The following is a 20,086-nucleotide window of genomic DNA, read 5'->3' as shown; positions in this document are numbered from 1 at the left end:
GTTTTCATGAATATTCTTATTTAATATTTATATAATGTAGCTTAAATGACAAAAGTTGTAAATTCTTTTCAAGGTTGTTAAACACCTCCTATGTGCTAATCATAATTTTAAGAAATAAAACTTTTAAAAAAGCCCTGCTCTAGCCTTGCTAAAGTTAAAATATTTGTAATTCCTAATAGGCATTATTAATTTTTAAAAATGAGACTAAATTTGTGTCCATAAATTTTTACACAGATTTTGATTTATCAATATAGCTGATTTTTAATTAATAATGACTTGAAAGCGTAGGAAGCAAATAAAATTAAAAAGTCAGAGTTAATTACACAATTTAGTTTTTTTAATTTAAGATCTAGCTCTTTCCCCCCCAGATTTTTATTTTTCCTTTAGAACATAATTAGAATTTTACTTTGTATTCTGGTCCTGAAAACTTAGTGGTCTGGATAGGAAAACACTTTTTTAAAAACTCTGGAGATCTCTTTCTGTATTAAAACCAAACTGAAGTTGGTAGTATCAGATAACATATGGCCAACTTGAGATGATCTAAATTTTCATTTATGGACAAAATTGAGAATTATAATAAACTTAGGGGGAAATAATGAGGTATATCCCGGTGAAATTAAAATAATACTTCAGTTTCTGAGAGACTATAAGACTTAAACCAATATTTGAAGGAAAAAAAGTAATAAAAATTTATAATAGTCACACCAAGGTAAATGGGTGTAGAAAACAGTAAATTTGTTGTACATTTAAAAGTGGGAGGGGGGATTTCAGAAATTTTTATTTAGATCATGCAACCATATCCTTATTCACAAGGAAGAGACCACTCTAACCCCTCCAATCAAAATTTATAGAGACATTGCAAACGGAGCTCACTAAAAGAGAAATTCATTCATAAGACTTATAAAAGGAAGAAAGGATCTTTCTTCTCTCATAGTAGTGAGCTTGGTGCTCAAGAGGCTAGGAAGAATAAGAACAGAGTCAAGTCTAGAAGATTGCTTTAAGAACATGGAATATTGGTTTCCTCTGAAAACACATATCTACCCTGAAATCCCCCAATATTTTGCAATGTTAACTCAAAATTAATACAGTGACAGATTCCATTTTTCCCCAGATTTATTGATATATAATTGACAAAATTATAAGATATTTAAAATGTACAGCACGATGATATGGTGCGTATATCCATTGTGAAAGGGGTCCCTTTTACGCTTTATTAACATATCCATCACCTCACATACTTGCCATTTTGCAGGGACAGGAGGGTAGAAGCATTTAAGTTCTGCTCTCTTAGCAAACTTCAGTTATACAATACAGTGTAATCATCTATAGTCACTGTGTTATATATTAAAACCTCAAAACTTATTCATCTTCTAACAAAGTTTGCACCCTTTTTCTTTTTTGCGGTACGCGGGTCTGTCACTGTTGTGGCCCCTCCCATTGCGGAGCACAGGCTCCGGACGCGCAGGCTCAGCGGCCATGGCTCACGGGCCCAGCCGCTCTGCAGCATGTGGGATCTTTCCGGACTGGGGCATGAACCCGTGTCCCCTGCATCAGCAGGCAGACTCTCAACCACTGCGCCACCAGGGAAGCTCAGTTTGCACCCTTTTAATAACCTCTTCCTATTTCCCCTACACCCTAGCCTCTGGAAACTAGTTTTCTACTCTGCTTCTTTTATTCAACTTTTTTTTTTTAATATTCCATATATAAGTGATATCACATGGTATTTCTCTGTCTGGCTTTTCCCACTTGGCATGATGCCCTCCAAGTTCATCCATGTTGTCACAAATGACAGAATTTCCTTCTTTTTAAAGGCTGAATAGTATTCCATTATATGTATATATCACATTTTCTTTATTCATTGGTCAGTGGACTTTGAGGTTGCTTCCATACCTTGAGTATTGTGAATAAAGCTGCAATTAACATGGAGGTATAGATGTTTCTTCAAAATAATGATTTTGTTTCCTTTGAGTATGTACAATCTGCCCTCTGTACCTGCAGGTTCTGCATTCTCAGATTCAACCAACGACAGACTGAAAAGCGTTTCATTCCACAGTTGGTTAAATCTGCAGATGTACAGAGGGTCAACTGTAAAAGACTTGATGGTATCTGTGAGAGGGTCCTGGAATAAGTCCCTCGTAGATACCAAAGGATATTTGTATCTTTTCATAAGTAGGATTTCTGTATGATATGGTAATTCTATTTTTAATTTTTTGAGGAACTTCCATACTATTTTCCATAGTAGTTGCACCATTTTACGTTCCCACTAACAATACACAAGGGTTCCCTTCTTTCCACATCCTTGCCAGCATTTATTTCTTGTCTTTTTTCTTATATAATAACCATCCTAACAGGTGTGAAGTGACATCTTATAGTAGAATCGTGAAACAGCTTTACATACACCCTGGGATCTATAAAACAAGTAGAGCATAGATGAGAGCCAAGTTTCTTACTATTGGAGAATAAACAAAGAGGAGATGCTAGAATAGACTCTTTTGTGTGGATTAGAGTTGTCAGCATCAGTGTAAATTCATATTTATTTTATCTACAGAAATATACAGAAATAAGTAGAGATGTGTGTATATACATGGGTCTGTAATATATACATACATTTCCTAACTGTTCTCTTAGGGTGCTTAGAAACACCCTAAATTTGAATATGCATATGAACAATGGCCAGAGCATGGAAATAAAAATAGAACTCTGATCCATAATTTCAGCAACCAGCCCAAGAAACCCATCCATTATCTACAGTAACCAGCCTAGGAAGCCTGCCTCCTACCTGTAAGTCAGACTTGTAGGAAGTCAGACTGCTATCTCTAGCAACTGGTTCAGGAAGCTAAACAACAAACCCTGTAAGAGTTGTCCCAGAATGGCCACGACTTGCTTAATAACAGGCAGATTCTCTAATTTTTGTCCCTGCCTCCAACTTACGACCAACCAGAGAAAACCAAATATTTACCCCTAACCAGTCACATAGGCTGTCCTGCTTCTAGTTAGCTCACCTACCTAAGGCTTCCCCATGTCATCGCCTCCAAAAAGGGCATAACCGAAGTGTTCTCTTCCTTTCACTATAAAGCTTTTCTGGTCTTCTACCTATCTACTTTGAGTCTCTGTCAAACACAAGTAATGGGGGCTGACTCCCTTGCTATAGCAAGCTTTAAATAAATAAACTTTGCTTGTTCTCATTTGGCTGGTTTCATTTATTTCCACAGCAGTAACACCACAGTAGCAGTGAACACACCCAGGGATCAAATCTTGGTCTGTAGAAATTATCCTCCAAAAAAGGAATCAGGGTTCATTGCAGAGATGGTTGATTTCAGGGCTTGAGCAGGGAAAATATAAGATGAACTTGGTGCATCTTATGATGCCAAAGAAGGAGGAGGAGAAGGAGAAAAAAGATCATGGGAGCATGTCAGATGGGCACAGGAGCAACTTGAAAACTCTCCCACGGCCAAAGCTGGAGCAATATAAGCAGCCGATTACATAATTATATATAGTATTAGAATATAGCCCAAAGAATAACATGGATATTCACAAATCTATTCTGATATAAATAAGTGATTGATTGAATAAATAAATGTGGAAAAGAGAACTGTTCCTTATAGAATTATTCTAATTATTGAATATAGACAGAATGAGGGAAATAGAAAGCCACCTTTAGATCATGATATTAGTCATTGCTGTAGGCAAGGTCCACTGGTGAATGATTAAATTAGTCGGCAAAATTTCAAGGACAGTTAGGACAGTTGTATAGTCTTAAAGTGTTATACTCAATATATTTATTAATCACTGTGATAGTGTTAACATATGTCCACAAATTTATTGATACTCTTCCCTTCGGAAACATTACCTAATTTCCCTCCCCCTAAGTATGAGCTGGACTCAATGCATCACTTCTTAAAAGGAGATTATAGAAAAAGAAAAATAGTAACTTTCTGTTGAAAACCCTGGCAGAAACCATCTTAACCAAGTGGTCAAGCTTAACATTACTAGTCATAAACATATTGATATTACTTACCCTCTGATATAATGTCATTAGAAGGGCACATTGTGGCACTGTTTCCAAAATTACATAACGTCAGTCTAATCATGAGAAAGTATTGGACAAATCCAAATTAAGGGCTATTCTACAAACTGTCTAACCAGTATTCTTTTGAAGTATCAACTTTATGAAAAAACAAGGAAAGACTAAAGAAATTTCAGATTAGCAGAGACCAAGGAGATATAATGACTAAATGCAAGATGATAACCTGGATTGGATCTTGGAACAGGAAAAAAAAGGCATTAGTGGAAAATGTGGGAAAATCCAAATAATGTCTGTAGTTTAGTTCATAAAATTGTACCAGTTTTAATTTCTCAATGTTGATAAATGTACCATGGTAAGATCTTAAAAATGGGAGATGCTGGCTGAAGGGTATATGGAAACTCTTTCTATGCTCTCTCTGCAACATTTCTGTAAGTAGAAAATTACTTCAAAATCATGAGCTTTAAGAAGTTGAAGTCTAGAAACAATTAAATGTTTATTTCTTAAATAAGCAAAAACAAATGAGAATATAATGGCAAAAATAGGGTAGGTATAGTGCTAAGGAGAAGAGCTCTAGCTATTCACAAAATGAATATGACCTAGACTCTGTTTTAGGGTCATTCCAAAATGGTAACATTATAAGTAACTATTTTTGGCTAAAGCATTAATGTTTTATGTTTTAAGTAAAGTTATGAATAGAGGTGAATCATGTCCAGGAAAAACCAGTGTATTTTTTCAAAGCTATATGTACATTTTGAAAGATATGGTAACAACAGACTTTAGATTAATCTTTAAAAAAGCTGTTATTAAAATTATGGAGAAGAAAATAATTGTTCCATCAGATATGAAGAGTTTTAAAATACGTTAAAGCTGATTGATGACTTTCATTTGTGTATGTAAAGATGTAGTAGACTATTAAGTTATCTAACAGGCTTTGATGTTTTCCCTGTATCATTTAACAGTAAGCATACTTTTGTTGTGTTCTCATTGCATGATTGTGGAATGTAGGTTTCCAGTAACTCTAATATCATTCTCCTTCCTTGAAATATGTTCCCATCAAAATAATTTCCCGTACACTCCCTCCTATCCACATCATATCCAAACTCCTCCCTGGAGCCTTTGATAATTACTGTAGTCGTCATTCTTTGTCAAACCTTTACATCCCATTTTTTCTCCCCTTAGTTAGCATGAGTACCTTAGTCATACATAAGTTTTACACTTAAGCACAGGCACTATCTTGTACTTATTTTTCCCTCAAAGCATCTAGCACAGTGCTGAGCCTAAATAGGGCCTCAATGAATGACTGATTGCTTACTTAAACTGAATGCTTGTACAACAAGGATAATCCATTTCTTGACCCTGCAAGACAACACAGAAATTACTGTTCATCAGAGGCTGCCCTTATTGCTGAACATTTATTCTGGACAAAATATTAAAGCCGTAAGTGCAAAAATCATGCCAGTTTAATGGTCATCCCTGTATTACATGTCAGAAATTATTTGAGCCAGCTGCAGTACAGTGACTTTTGACCTACTTTCCATTTTTTAAATTAGGTTAGGAGGGAAGCTCTTTATTTTTCCCATCTTTGAACACTCAAACAAATATCAGCACTACCAAAAATAAATACATAAATAAAATAGAAATAAAATCTCACCAGTTGAAAGGCCATTAAGTTCAGAATTTTTTCTTTTAAAAATTCATTCTCCTATCTCTGGGAAAACTTTCAAGGCAGTGTATTTTCAGAGAAAATTTGACGAAAAAAGTTATGAGTTGAAAGTTGAAGTGAATGGAATTTTCGAAAGACTGGAAAGAGGAGGTGGGAATAAAAATTTAAACTGAATAAAGAAGAAATGGCAAATAGAGGGAATTAATAGTATGTTCCTGATTCTCTTTCTTTTTATAAACTATTAATCTAAATTATTTTCTACTTTCCCCTAAATGGCTATGAACCTCAGAATCCTTTAAACATAGGGAATATGTCCTACGACATTAAAATGGATATCGCAGACATATTTAAGAATTTCAGCAAACATCCATTCTTGATAACTTGAGTTATCAACATGTTTTTGTTTGAGTTGAGCCATTAAAGATCTCTGTAAAGGTCAGATTCCCACTTCAGATGAGAATCTTGCTCTAGGGTACAAACCCTTATAATGAGATCACTCTAATTTTAATTAATAACTGACATAGAAACCCTGTGAAATAAATAAAAATGATTCATTTGACAACATATGGCAAATGCACACTGTGGGTTTTTCATCATATTTTCTAACTTCCATGCTGTTGCTACAAGGTAACTGTGGAATTTGGCTGCCGAAGAGACAGTAGGATAAAGGCTGCCCTTTTCAAATATCTGTGTTTCTCCCAGAGAGAGAAATACTACAGAAGTATGCAAAATAAAGAAGGAAAACAAAGATGTTCTTATATAATTCATCTGAGATTTTATCTTGTAGAGTTTTTTTTTTGAAATTCATTTACAATTCTAAAGTGTCTGACTCATTGACTTCATTAATTTGGAAAGGAATTAATTTAGCTACTACTACTGCAAGCCATTACCAGTACATTTGCATGAGGACACTATTTTTAAAACAATGGTTAGAAATAAATCAACATTTCAAAGATTCACCTATATATTTTCAGAATGAAATATTGTGGAACAATTATTTTTCATGTATTTTTGTAGAGTTCCAATAAATTTTAACCAGTTTCCTTTGACCCAGAGGCTGTACTGCTCCCCCTGGAACTGAATGGGATTTTCTTCCTTAGCCCAAAGTTGAAGTATCAGAAATACAACCATTAATAAGACATGTGGGACTTCCCTGGTGGTCCAGTGGTTAAGACTCTGCGCTTCCACTGCAGGAGGCGGGGGTTCAACCCCTGGTCTGGGAACTAAAATCCCACATGCCGCGTGGCGAAGACGTGGCAAGCATATACTTTGCTTGAAACTAGTAGTAGAGAAATAGTCAAAACTATTTAAATTTCACAACAGATTTTAAATACTATACTTCCAAGTACTTTACCAGTAGCCAGTGGGTTGGAGTTCTTACCGTCTGCTTCCTTTATTTGACAGAGTGAATGTGATACTTGGGTTACTTTATAAAAACGTTGGAGGACTTTACTCTTCCTAGGATTTTTCTTTTGTCGTTAATTTATTCATTCATTTACTCACTCACTCACATATTCAAACAAGCATTTATGAGTTGCCTGATGTGAGAGCTGCTATATCAGTTACTGGGGAAGCAATGATGAGAAAAAAAAGGCTTGGCTACTCTTCTCATCGAAATAAGAGTTTAGTAAAGGAAGTGGGTACTAACCAAACTATCACAGAAATAAATGTGGAATTACAGCTTTGATCAGTGCCAGGAAGAGAGGGATGTGGTAACATTTGATGTTGTTAGACTAAGAGAAAGCTTCCCTAAGTGAAGAATGGAAGGGAAGAGAACAGAGCAGGAACAGGGGCTAGCATGTATTCAGTCATTGTATATTCAACTAGATACTGGGGTAATAGCCACAGTGAGACTTGGAGACTGGCCCTAAGGTATAAGGAAGCACATGGGTTTTTTTAGGGACTGAAAAAAGATTGATGGGCTTGGAGCATGGGGTGGAGGAGTTATGAATTGGAACCTAGTGGTTGGTGGAAGAAGGGATATACAGAGCCTTGTAAGCATTGTTTTCATCCTGAAAGCAACAGGAAACCATTGAGAGTCAAGCAGGGGAGGGGGTGATATAGTTGGGTTACGTTTCAAAAATTACCTTGGGTGCCTGTTTGGAGAAGATGTGCATGATAGCAAATTTTAAAGCCCTTCCCAGATTGATTGCTCCTTGAGGAAGCCCTGCCTTTTCTTTATTTTCAGGGAGGTTTGGCATTAATGAAGCATACACAGATTATCCTATTCATTCTAAAATACTCCATCCTTTGGAAGATACCCATCATCCTTCCTTTATAGTAAATTTCAAGCAGTTCACTTGGATAAACTGAGGAATCCATTTGCATATCTAATGTCTGTGTCTGTGTGTGTATGTGCATATGTAATTCTTTTTTCCTTTGATGAAAAAAGTCTGTCTGTTCTTTAATTTATCTTCACGTCCTCTTTCCATAAAGGACTTGAGTGACTGAAAATCTATTTACCATCTTGATTAGATTGGTATATGTTTATTATTTTAACATATTTTAAATGGGTTTTCCCATTTACATTCAATTGGGTTTCTGTTTTTATCATGACACATTGGTGGTAGCATTATTTGGCTGTCAAAATGGGCTATGATGATGTGTGTTTGTTAAAACAACAAGGAATTATTAAGAAGCTATGCGTGTCCTCTGCTAGGTGCTTGTGTAGCTCTCATAGCTTTTTATCAGATGGAGTGTTTCTCTTGTAAAGGTCCAGCTAGTTTCATACACAAAGCAGCCAGTATTTTTCCATGCACAGTGTTTTTCCTCTTTTGCCTTGAAAAAGAGTTCACTATGTCTCAGGCAAGTGTATAGACACTGAAGTAGATTTTTCTGTGAGAAAATCAAACATGTTACTATGTCATTTCTCTGGATATAACTGAATTCTGTAGTGTAAATGTGGGCTCACCAGCATGTTTTCTATAGCCAGACTATATGTATAATGCTTTCAGCCAATAATTTGTAGAACTGAGAAATGAAGCCACAGATGCCATACAAGAAAACAATTATCTTTGTGGAAATAGCTATAAAACAATTTTCAACTAAGGAAGGAAAGATTTCTTTCTACCCAGTGACTTGGAAGTGGATCTATGTACAAGAGAGGCAAAGTAATGCAGGAGTTAAGTATGTGTTACGTAGAGGCAGGGTGGACGGATTGTAATCCCATCTCCACCATTTATCACCTGCATGACGTTGGCCAAAGTCCTTATTCTCTCTGTGTCTCAGTTATCTGGGCTCTGAAATTGGTACAATAATAGTGTCAACCTCATCTATTTCTGGTGAGGATTAAATGAGACAGGGAATGCGAAGATATTAGAAGAGTGCCTGGCACATAGTAAATGATAAAAATAACCTTAATTGATAGTAATCACATCACATCGATTGAGTAAACTGTATGATTAAGACTCAGGCCTTAAAGAGAGCTTTGCTTAGTTCCCCACTGTTTGCCTACAATTCTCTGAGTGACATTAAAGGAAGAAAAAAAGATATAGGGAAAGACTGACTTATGAAATTCAAATAAGTGGCATTTCAAACTACTGTTTAGTTCTTCATCACTGAGAAACAGCTTATTTTTGCATATTTATAAGATGAAAGAAAATGTATGCATATTAATTTTCAGTTAGGCTTTCTAATGGCGGTAGAACTTTTGAAGTGATTTCCAATGGTGGAAAGATGAAGCATTCACACCCAGGTGAACATTTTAGTGTTTCAGGCTAGAATAAATTAAGTATTGCAATTGAAGGTATACCCAAAGCTTCTCACATTTTGAAGAAAAGATTAGGCATATATTTTTTTTTCTTAAATACTGGATTAAAAATAGGTATGATGACCATACTTTTTCTTAATGGTTTATCAGCAATGAGGATTTTTAGATTTTTGTTTTTTGGTAACATTGAGATTACTGTTATCAAAATAAAAGTAGGCTATTTGTTTTCCATCCAAAGGTGCTATCTAAGGATTTTAGTTGGATTCTCTGAAATACACTTATAATTTGTATTTTCCTAAGAAGCAACTCATAATATTTTGCAGTAGAGTAATTGTATTAATAATTAAATCATTAGATAATGTTTACATCTAAGTTCAATAAGCTTCAGTGTCCCAAGTGCTTTAAATCCTTTTGCAATGAAGTTATGGAGAATTTGAACACTGCAGGTTGATCTTGTACTTCGTCATTGTGTATTAATATACTCATCTGGGACGTCTCTTTCCTTTCTAGCTTTGTAAATTCAACCAGTCCATCCTGTTCTGTCTCCAGTACTTCCTATTCTATGAAGCCCTCCAACATTCTCTGCTACTAATCATAGTAATCATAATGTTTTATAATTATACTACTACTACTAATACCATTATTTCCACTATTACCCATTAACATCACTATCATCATTGTCTTCTTCATCATCAGTACTTATTGCATAAAGGTAAGCAAGTTCTATGTCCATCATTTTATTTAATCATCTCAATAGCACTCTGTAAGATACAGGTTACTATTATTCTCTACTTATGGGTGAGAAACTGAGGTTTGGAAAGTTTAAATACTTGACCAAGTTCACAAATGCAAATAAAAGATAGACCCAAACTTGAAATCCAGGTGACCTAACTCCAAAGCTCTCACTTATCCACCCTGATTTACTACCCAAAATAATAATTGAAAAATTAGATATTTAACTTTTACTTTTTCTATGTTTTGTCTTTATAGCTGAGACTTCTATTTTCCCCCAAATATCTTTTCTCTCTTTTTTGCTTAGAATTGGAATCTTTACAGTTTAGCTAGGCACATGGTCATGAAGAATAAGGACTCTGTGTCCTAAATTTCCTCCACATCTATGTGAATTAAGTCTGTCTAATCAGATATCAGTGTAAGTTCTCCTTAAAAAGAAGCTTATCATCCTTTCATCCTTTCTTCACTCTGTCAGTTGTATTGGGGACCAGGGTGGGGTGGGGGGCTGGCAATGGCCTAGCTATCTCAGTATATGATATGGAAGCCACATGCTAAGGACGAGGAATGCTGAGCATTGCAGAAGAACTCTAGGTCATTGCCTCTGTGCCACACTGAACAGCCCTAAACTAACCCTTTCCAGGCTTATTTTACTTAGGAGAAATGTTTCTATTGTGTTTATATCTCAGTTATTTTGAGGTTTTGGTCTCTTAAATGCAACCTCATCTTACCTAATATACTCTTGGAGGTCAGAGAGTCTTTTATACAAGTATGAATACTCCTAACATTTAGAAAGTACTTGATAAATATCAGATTGCTTTATGATAATTATACATTTCCAAATATCTTTAAGGTCTAAAATCGTGAAAATCACATGAAGTCTATTATACATAAATTTAAAACTGTAGTATGTTTGAAACTCTTAGAACTGGATCTTTTATTGGGCTAATGTTTATTTTGCAGGCACTCTTATCACTTCTTTCATATGAACACATGGTAGAGTTGATATAAAATGCTATTATACATAGTTGGGCACACTCCCACTGCTGACAGAATAAGGAAAAACTACATTTAAAAAAGTGCTCCCGGGGGCTTCCCTGGTGGCACAGTTGTTAAGAATCCGCCTGCCAATGCAGGGGACACGGGTTCGAGCCCTGGTCCGGGAAAATTCCACATGCCACGGAGCAACTGAGCCCATGCGCTGCAACTACTGAGCCTGCGCTCTAGAGCCTGTGCTCCGCAACAAGAGAAGCCACCTTAACGAGAGGCCTGTGCACCGCAACGAAGAGTAGCCCCCGCTCTCTGCAACTAAAAAGAAAGCCCGCACGCAGCGACGAAGACCCAACACAGCCATAAATAAATAAATAAAATTTTTTAAAAAAGTGCTCTTTCTGGGGGCTTCCCTGGTGGCGCAGTGGTTAAGAATCCTCCTGCCAATGCGGGGGACACGGGTTCGAGCCCTGGCCCAGGAAGATCCCACATCCCACGTGCCACGGAGCAACTGAGCCCGTGTGCCACAACTACTGAGCCTGCGCTCTAGAGCTTGCGTGCCACGACTACTGAGCCTGCGTGCCTAGAGCCCGTGCTCCGCAACAAGAGAAGCCACTGCGATGAGAAACCTGCACACCGCAACATAGAGTAACCCCTGCTCGCCAGAACCAGAGAAAGCCCAAGCACAGCAGCGAAGACCCAACGCAGCCAAAAATAAAATAAATTTTTAAAAAGGTGTTCTTTCTGAATTAATGTCATCTCTTATTCCAGCAGTCTTAACTGTTATTATTATAGTAAAGAAACTGTCAGCAATTACTATACAAATCTTCATTCTCATAGCTGTGTACACTCTTGTTCATTAATTGAGCTTACTGTGCTGCGTCATTACAAAAGAAAACTTCTAGAAGTTAGTACAAACTAAGTCAAGAGGGAAGGTGGTCTAAGAAGTGCCTTCCAACAAGAGCTATCAATGATAACAGAGCCGAGATGCTAAACAAGAAAATTAGCCATAAAATTATTAAAGACTCAACTCTATACACCTCAGTGTTGCTTTTGTCTTGGGAATGTTGTCTAATACATTACTTTCTCAAAATAGATGACAATCTGACATTAAAATAAAGTGGGAAAAGCATTCATATTCAGTAGTTCCTTTTTTTATTTACTATCTCAGTTCTTTAGTAAGTATTTTCCTAGCCCCTAGGCTAGGCACTGGTCTCACCTCTGGTGATGTAGGAATAAACAATATTGACATAAGTAATGCCTGCCTGGAGCTTACTTTCTGATGGAAAAAGACAGACAATCATAAATAATTGAAAGACTAAGATATTTTATTTTTTTAAGATGATTTTATTCATTTTATTTTATTTTATTTATTTTTGGCTGCGTTGGGTCTTCATTGCTGTGCATGGGCTTTCTCTAGTTGCGGCGAGTGGGGGCTACTCTTTGTTGTGGTGTGCGGGCTTCTGATTGCGGTAGCTTCTCTTGTTGCGGAGCACGGACTCCAAGCACGCGGGCTCAGTAGTTGTGGCTCGCAGGCTCTAGAGTGCAGGTTCAGTAGTGGTGGCGCACGGGCTTAGTTGCTCTGTGGCATGTGGGATCTTTCCGGACCAGGGCTCGAACCCGTGTCCCCTGCTTTGGCAGGTGGATTCTTAACCAGTGTGACACCAGGAATGCCCCAAGGTACTTTAAAATAGTGCTTGAGGTTAACAAGATAATGAGATTGAAAGTGATCAGAGATGAGGGAAGGTCAGGCCAGATTTTCTGAGGATGTGTGATTTGGGCTGAGACCTAGATGACAAGATATGCCAATCTTATGAAAATCTGGGGAAGAACCCTTTAGACAGGGGAAATAAGAAGTGCACAGGCCTTGAGGCTGCAACAAGCTTCACTGACTCAGGAGACTGGAAATAACTCCAGAGCTTGGAGAGCAAAGTAGAAATGAGGAGAATGGTGGGTACTGACATCAGAGGGGTGGGCAGGACTGGATCGTATAGGACCTGGAAGGCTGTGGAAAGATGTTTGAATTTAATTTTCAGTTCTTTCAACATGAGAGGCAGTGGAAGTAACAGTTTTATGTTAAAGACCTATTGTTCTTTGGCCGTTTATAGCTTCCACCTTAAACTTAGATTTTTAGGATGTGAACTCCTCAGTTCTCATATCTATATAATTCAGCTGACCATCATTGCCAGAAATTGTCTGGTGTTTCACAAGTGCTCATATTAATGGGAATATGAAAGCTGGAACAAGTTATGGATTTCTGTGACCTGTGATAAATCATGAATCTTACTCAATTATGAGCTTCTTTTAATTCATACTGAAAGCATTCAGAAATAGTAAACTCAGCCTCACCTGTCACTAATATATTAAGTTGATTAAATATTGATTTTTAATTTTAGATCTGTCATTTCTTATTTAATAATACTTTAGATTTGCCTTTTCCTATTTATTGCTCTATATATCCATGTTTTAAAACATATCATAGGGAAAGCTATAGTAAACTATTAAATACATGGATAAGAATAGGCACATGGCGACAAAGTAACATCAAATTGTGTGTTTGTGAAGATGTTCTTATATAGTTTGCAGAGTCTGTGAGATATATTCTGCTCATTGGACTTACCTTATGGAATTAAGTGTAAGAGGCAGATATGCTGTTTTGTTTGCAGTATCTAAGTCAGAAACAGTAAATATGCACTCATATCGCCTGTTCCTGCAGGGAACACAGACATGACCAGTCAGCTTCCTCCTGTAAAACTGAGCCTCAACCTCAGAATCCTTTTCATCATTGTGTCCTAAGCAGCCACTACTCATCAGCGGGGTCTCAAGAGAAACTAGCTGATCAGTTGTCCTTGCCTTAAACTGACAAGGAGCAAAGAAGGTATGCATCTTTTCTAGTTGTGAAAATTCTTGTTTACTTCTCACAATACGGGATAATTTATAAAGAATATGGGCACATGGGACTTAGGGTAAGATTAACAAAATGCTTGACATATGGGAGGTTTTTAATAAATATTAGATTCCATATTTTTCCTGGAAACTCAAATGATACTATTTTGGTTTCAGAGGCCCAAAAAGGTTTTTATTCTCAAATAGTACCCTGTCCACTCCCATTATCTATAGAATCTGGACCCTTATTTAGAGGAACATCCAGAGGAAAATACACACACAGACACACACACATACACACACACACACACACACACCCCAACTTATTTGTTATTATTCCCAGTCAGAACTTTATTGCTTTTGTCTAAATACCTTTACAAGACTTACAGATACTAAACATTGTGGTCTTTAAATGAGTTATAAAGAAGAGAAAAGAGTAAAAAGGGAACAGGTGAAAAAAAGGCCATCGATTTAGGTGAAGAATACAGAAAAAAATTAAGATTTTAAGTTTTCAATATTTGGGCAAATTATTAAAGATTTATTTTTATAATATATTAAAATAAGATTCTAGCATATATTATTTGGCATAAAATGTCATCTGCTCCTTGTGTGGTTTCTGTTAAAGAGGAAATAAAAATTGGGGTGTGTTCCCATTCATTGTTAAGATGATTTTTGGAGTGGGATATATTTCTACATATTTTATGTAACTTTTTGAAAGTATCTTTGATAGTAAATGCCAAATTGAAAGCAATCCGTTTTCCTCCCAGTTTTATTGAGAAGTAATTAACGTGTGTCACTGTATAAATTTAAGGCAAACAGCATAATGGTTTGATTTACATAGACGGTGAAATGATTACCACAACTAGGTTCACATAACATCCATCTTCTCATATAGATACTATAAAAAGAAAAGAGGAAAAAAAATCAATCGTTATCTATGTTTTCTGTTCCTAAGAGGTTATTATTTTAATTTAGTAGAGGCTTTTGAACTCTTTAGTTTATAACATCTGAAAAATGTATGGGACTCCCAGCTCCATATCAAAAAATGTTAATTAAGAAAAGCTGTGGGGACTTTCCTGGTGGTCCAGTGGGTAAGACTCCTGCTCCCAATGCAGGAAGCCAGGGTTCGATCCCTGGTCGGGGAACTAGATCCCACATGCATGCCGCAACTACGAAGTCCACATGCCGCAACAAAGACCCAGAGCAACCAAAATAAATAAATAATTTTATTTTTTTTTAAGAAAAAGAAAGGCTGTGATGGACTGAGGTAGGAGCTCATGTTAGAATTTTCCACTGGTTGAGAGGCATGTGGGTAATTCAAAAATAACGTTATCTCTTTTTAGTAACATTGTTGCATTTGTTTTAGAATTTAAATAATTTTAAATAATGGTATAGGAATCCCATTTTATCAAAATGTGGAGTGAGCTAAAAATAAATTGATTCAGAAATGCAGCACCTTGAGAGGAGACAACTTTTTATTCATTTTTGAGCCCTCACTTTCATGCTGGACACTGAATAAATGCTTGTTGAATAAATGAATAATCTGAATGAAGCTTTTACCTTTTAGAAAATGAGATGACTGTTGTCCAAATAAAATATAAATGCAAAAAAGTACCTCGATAGATTTTTATTTCCCTATAGACTTCCAAACTGCAACAGCTGTTTTATATAGTACAGGAATATTGCTCTTACTCACTAACTCTGACCCTGAAAATGTCTGTTACAAATAACTGAGCTCTCTAATAGCTCATAATGACCCCATCCTCCCAGCAGAACTAATCAGCGATTTCGAATCAAATTGGCAATTCTAAAAATGAGACTTACTGGTTTTTTATGTAGCTATCATCTTTGTATTAAAGAAGACACTTGCAATATGTTAGCATTGATGAATATTAGGAATCAACTTTCAAACCATGGGGTTCTATGATTATGACCTACCATGATGTTAATTTCTTCTTAATCCCTAGTGCTAATTGTTTGCAGTGAGAAAGCTAATATTACATTGGAAAACTCATAATTCCACTTAAATTGATATATTTAAGTATTTTTTTTACCCGCCTTTGAATTGTTTATGGTAACCTAATGAGTTTACTACCTATATCAAGCTTTAAAATGTTATTAAATAGTAATTACCAAATTTGCCATACTCATTGTGTTGATTGATGGTACATACAAGTGTCGTGAAACATCAAGAAGAGATGTTGGAGATTCCTCAAAAAATTTAAGAGTAGACCTACCATATGACCCAGCTATTCCACTTCTGGGTATTTGTCCAAAGAACACAAAAATACGAATTTGAGAAGATATATACACCCCTATGTCCATTACAGCAAGATATGGAAACAACCTAAGTGTCTGTTGGTGGATGAATGGATAAAGAAGATGTGGCATGTATATACATATATAAATATACACACACACATATATATACACACACACACACACACACACACACACAATGGAATACTACTGAGCCATAAGAAAAATGAAATCCTACCAACTGCAGCAACATGGTTGGACCTTGAAGGTATTATGCTACATGAAATAAGTCAGATGAAGAAAGACATACACCATATGACTTCACTCATATGTGGAATCTAACACAAAACAAAACAAATGAACAAACAAAATAAAGCAAAAGCAAACTCATAGATACAGAGAACAGATTAGTAGTTACCAAAGGAGAAGAGGGTTGGGAGTGCATGGAATGGGTTAAGGGAGTCAACTGTATGGTGATGGACGGCAGTTAGGCTTGTGGTAGGGATCACTTAATATATACAGATGTCAAGTTATAATGCCATATGTTTGAAATTTGTAAAGTAAAAAATAAGAAAAAACAAAAAAGATGTTGATAGTTATTTTTTGTAAGAAAGAATTCATGTTGTTCCATAAATTGTTTGTAGACAATACCTAAACCTGTTAGCTTGCTTACAGAGAGCGAAGAGGTCAGTGCCATAAAATCATTCTCATGGGGACAGTTAGCATCACATAGAGAAAATCTCTTGACCAACTTGCAACTCATATCCTAAACCACGAACTCAGAGACTGAGGCTGCAATTCAGAGAGATGTTAAAGAGTTTAACTGGCTTAATGTTAAGTCACCAGTGTAAATTATAAAAAAAAATAACAAAACATACAACTTAAAGTTGGGTCAGAGAGAGTAATGTTGCCTTCACATTTGATAGGTGTTCTAAAAGTGGTATATATTTTAAATGATTACAGATTCCAAATCCCAGATGGCCTAGGTACTAAAGTTACTGCACTCTTTTATAGTGAATAAATTTATATATGGGAAATCAATCTAGACATGTGCTACTAAACTCTGGGTACCTGTCTCCCTCAGGCAAATTTTGACCTCAAATACAAAACAATCTCCTTTGTTTTCCTTTCTGATAACCATGTGACTTTGAGCTAATGATCTATAACTTGATATAAGAAAAAAAGAGTAATTGTCAGGTTATTTTCTATTCAACCCAAAAAATGACTTTTCAATAAATTTTTATAGTGCATCTAGATAAGAGCTAAATCAGTATGTATTCTCTGTCATTGAAAACATCAGAGTTTAAGAGCATATATTACCCATTGTAAAAATATGTTTTTAATTATCTTTCCTCTTAAAAATTTAAAATTTAAAACCTATCTATAAATTTAACATAGGACTTATCTATTACTTTTTGTATTCAGGCATGTGTCTAATTTTTTTTTTTTTGAGGTTGCTTTTTATAGAGATGCAAACGTAGAGAATGGATGGGTGGATAAAGGGAGAGAAGGGGAGGGTGGGCTGAATTGGGAGATTAGGATTGACATATATACATGTTGTGTTAATTTCTGCTGTACAGCAAAGTGACTCATTTATACATATGTATACATTCTTTTTCATATTCTTTCCATTATGGTTTATCACAGGATACTGAATATAGTTCCCTGTGTTACACAGTAGGACCTTGTTTGTAGAAGATAATTGTCTGTAGGTGTGTGGATTTATTTCTGGGCTCGCTATTCTGTTCCATTGATCTGTATGTCTGTTTTTGTGCCAATACCATGTTGTTTTGATTACTGTAGCTTTGTAGTATTGTCTGAAGTCTGGGAGGGTCATGCCTCCTGCTTTGTTCTTTTTCCTCAGGATTGCTTTAGCAATTATAGGGCTTTTATCGTTCCATATAAATTTTAGGATTATTTGTTCTAGTTCTGTGAAAAATGTCATGGGTAATTTGATAGGGATCTCATTAAATCTGTAGATTGCTTTGGGTACTATATGCCTAATTTATGTGTGTTTTTTTAACAATGAAAATAATTCCTTATAATTTGGATATTTGTTTAGTTGCTCAAGTTTTACTGTCAATGTACGTTTATTATATTTTCATCAATTATTCTTGAAGAATATTTGAATAACTGTATGGGACCAACTTAAAATCTTAGCAGACTGTCTTAGAGAAATTTGAGGGTTTGTCAAAATCACACTTGAAAGAAGCAGTGTTTTAGATTGAACCTTTTTCCAATTACCACTGGTCACATCTCATAGATCTCTCAGAGCAGATAGGAGGGAAATAGTTGTGATCCGTGTCATACGTTACAGTCATAGTCATTTTATGAAAATGTCCTCATCACAGAAGTATTGACAATTCACCAGGAAAGATCCCTCAAGATATTTAGTTTTGCTGATGAAAAGAAGTAGATGCCAGTCGGCTCACGAATTACTTGCCTTCAGTGGAACATTATATGCATTCATTCAAATTTATTGACACAGCATTTGAATGGAGTTATAGAAATACAAACCGTGCTGTGCTTGGCATTGCTCTCCGAATGCTTTTTAGAATTAAGGATTGTATGTGGCAGAAACGGCCTTGATTATATCCCTTAATGAGGATATGTCAGAAATGTTACTTAGACTTATGAATCACTAGGTTGGAATAACTAGTACCTGAAGTTGACCATCACTGTCAAAAAGTACTTACATATACTGTGGATAACTGATGTTTCAGAAATTGTTATTATTCAACCATGCTATTTTAGTACCAGGTTTGTGCTTTAGATATTATAATCCATTGCAATTCCAAGTTATTAAGTAGATTAATTTTTAAAAAAATCATGATCCTCCAAAGGCCAAGTTTCTCACTTTCAAAGGTTAACCATACTGACAACACCATCACTTAGGAATATTGTGAAGAAGATGTATAACAGAGATGTGGCAATATATGATATTTTATTATAGAACCTTTAAAACAACACTTGTCAAATGTGGAAGTTTTTTTTATAGTAGTAGGGATGAGCAGCTGTTGAATCAAGGAAAATGATGTCAGTGAAAAAACAGTATTTCAAGTTTGTAGTGCTGAAGTTGCTGCATAAAGTAACCTACTTTTTTCAATCAAGTATCCATAGTGTCAAATTCAGTTAGTAATATGTACAAGGGTTTCTTTGTGTAGTGAGACATATCTTAAATTTGACATATTCCAGCCATTCTTAGTCAATAGCTCCCTCTTTAGACCTGTGGGAGTTATCAACATTATTTATGCCTTGGAAAATCAAATTTACAGGGACTTTTGTGTAAGGACCTTTTTAAATCTAGTCACTATATTAACTTTGGAACAAAAAATATACTTATGGAACAAATAAAATCTGTGGGAATAAAGGATTGAAAATGAATGATATTAATAAAGTACTGAAATTAAAGTCATGCTTAAATAGATTAATTCCATACTTTTATGTAATGATTCCAGTGGCAATAAAACCTAAACATTTCAGGGACTTCCCTGGTGGTGCAGTGGTTAAGAATCTGCCTGCCAATGCAGGGGACACGGGTTCGAGCCCTGGCCCGGAAAGATCCCACATGCCACGGAGCAACTAAGCCCGTGTGCCACAACTACTGAGCCTGCGCTCTAGAGCCCGTGAGCCACAACTGCTGAACCCGCGTGCCACAACTACTGAAGTCCACTCACCTAGAGCCCTTGCTCTGCAACAAGAGAAGCCACTGCAATGAGAAGCCCGCATACTGCAACGAAGAGTAGCGTCCGCGCACTGCAATGAAGAGTAGACCCGCAACTAGAGAAAGCCTGCACAAAGCAACGAAGACCCAACACAGCGA

The sequence above is a fragment of the Phocoena sinus genome, chromosome 11 (assembly GCF_008692025.1).
Source record: "Phocoena sinus isolate mPhoSin1 chromosome 11, mPhoSin1.pri, whole genome shotgun sequence".
In the NCBI taxonomy this organism is placed as follows: Eukaryota; Metazoa; Chordata; class Mammalia; order Artiodactyla; family Phocoenidae; genus Phocoena; species Phocoena sinus.
Note: the sequence above shows the minus strand (reverse complement) of the source record.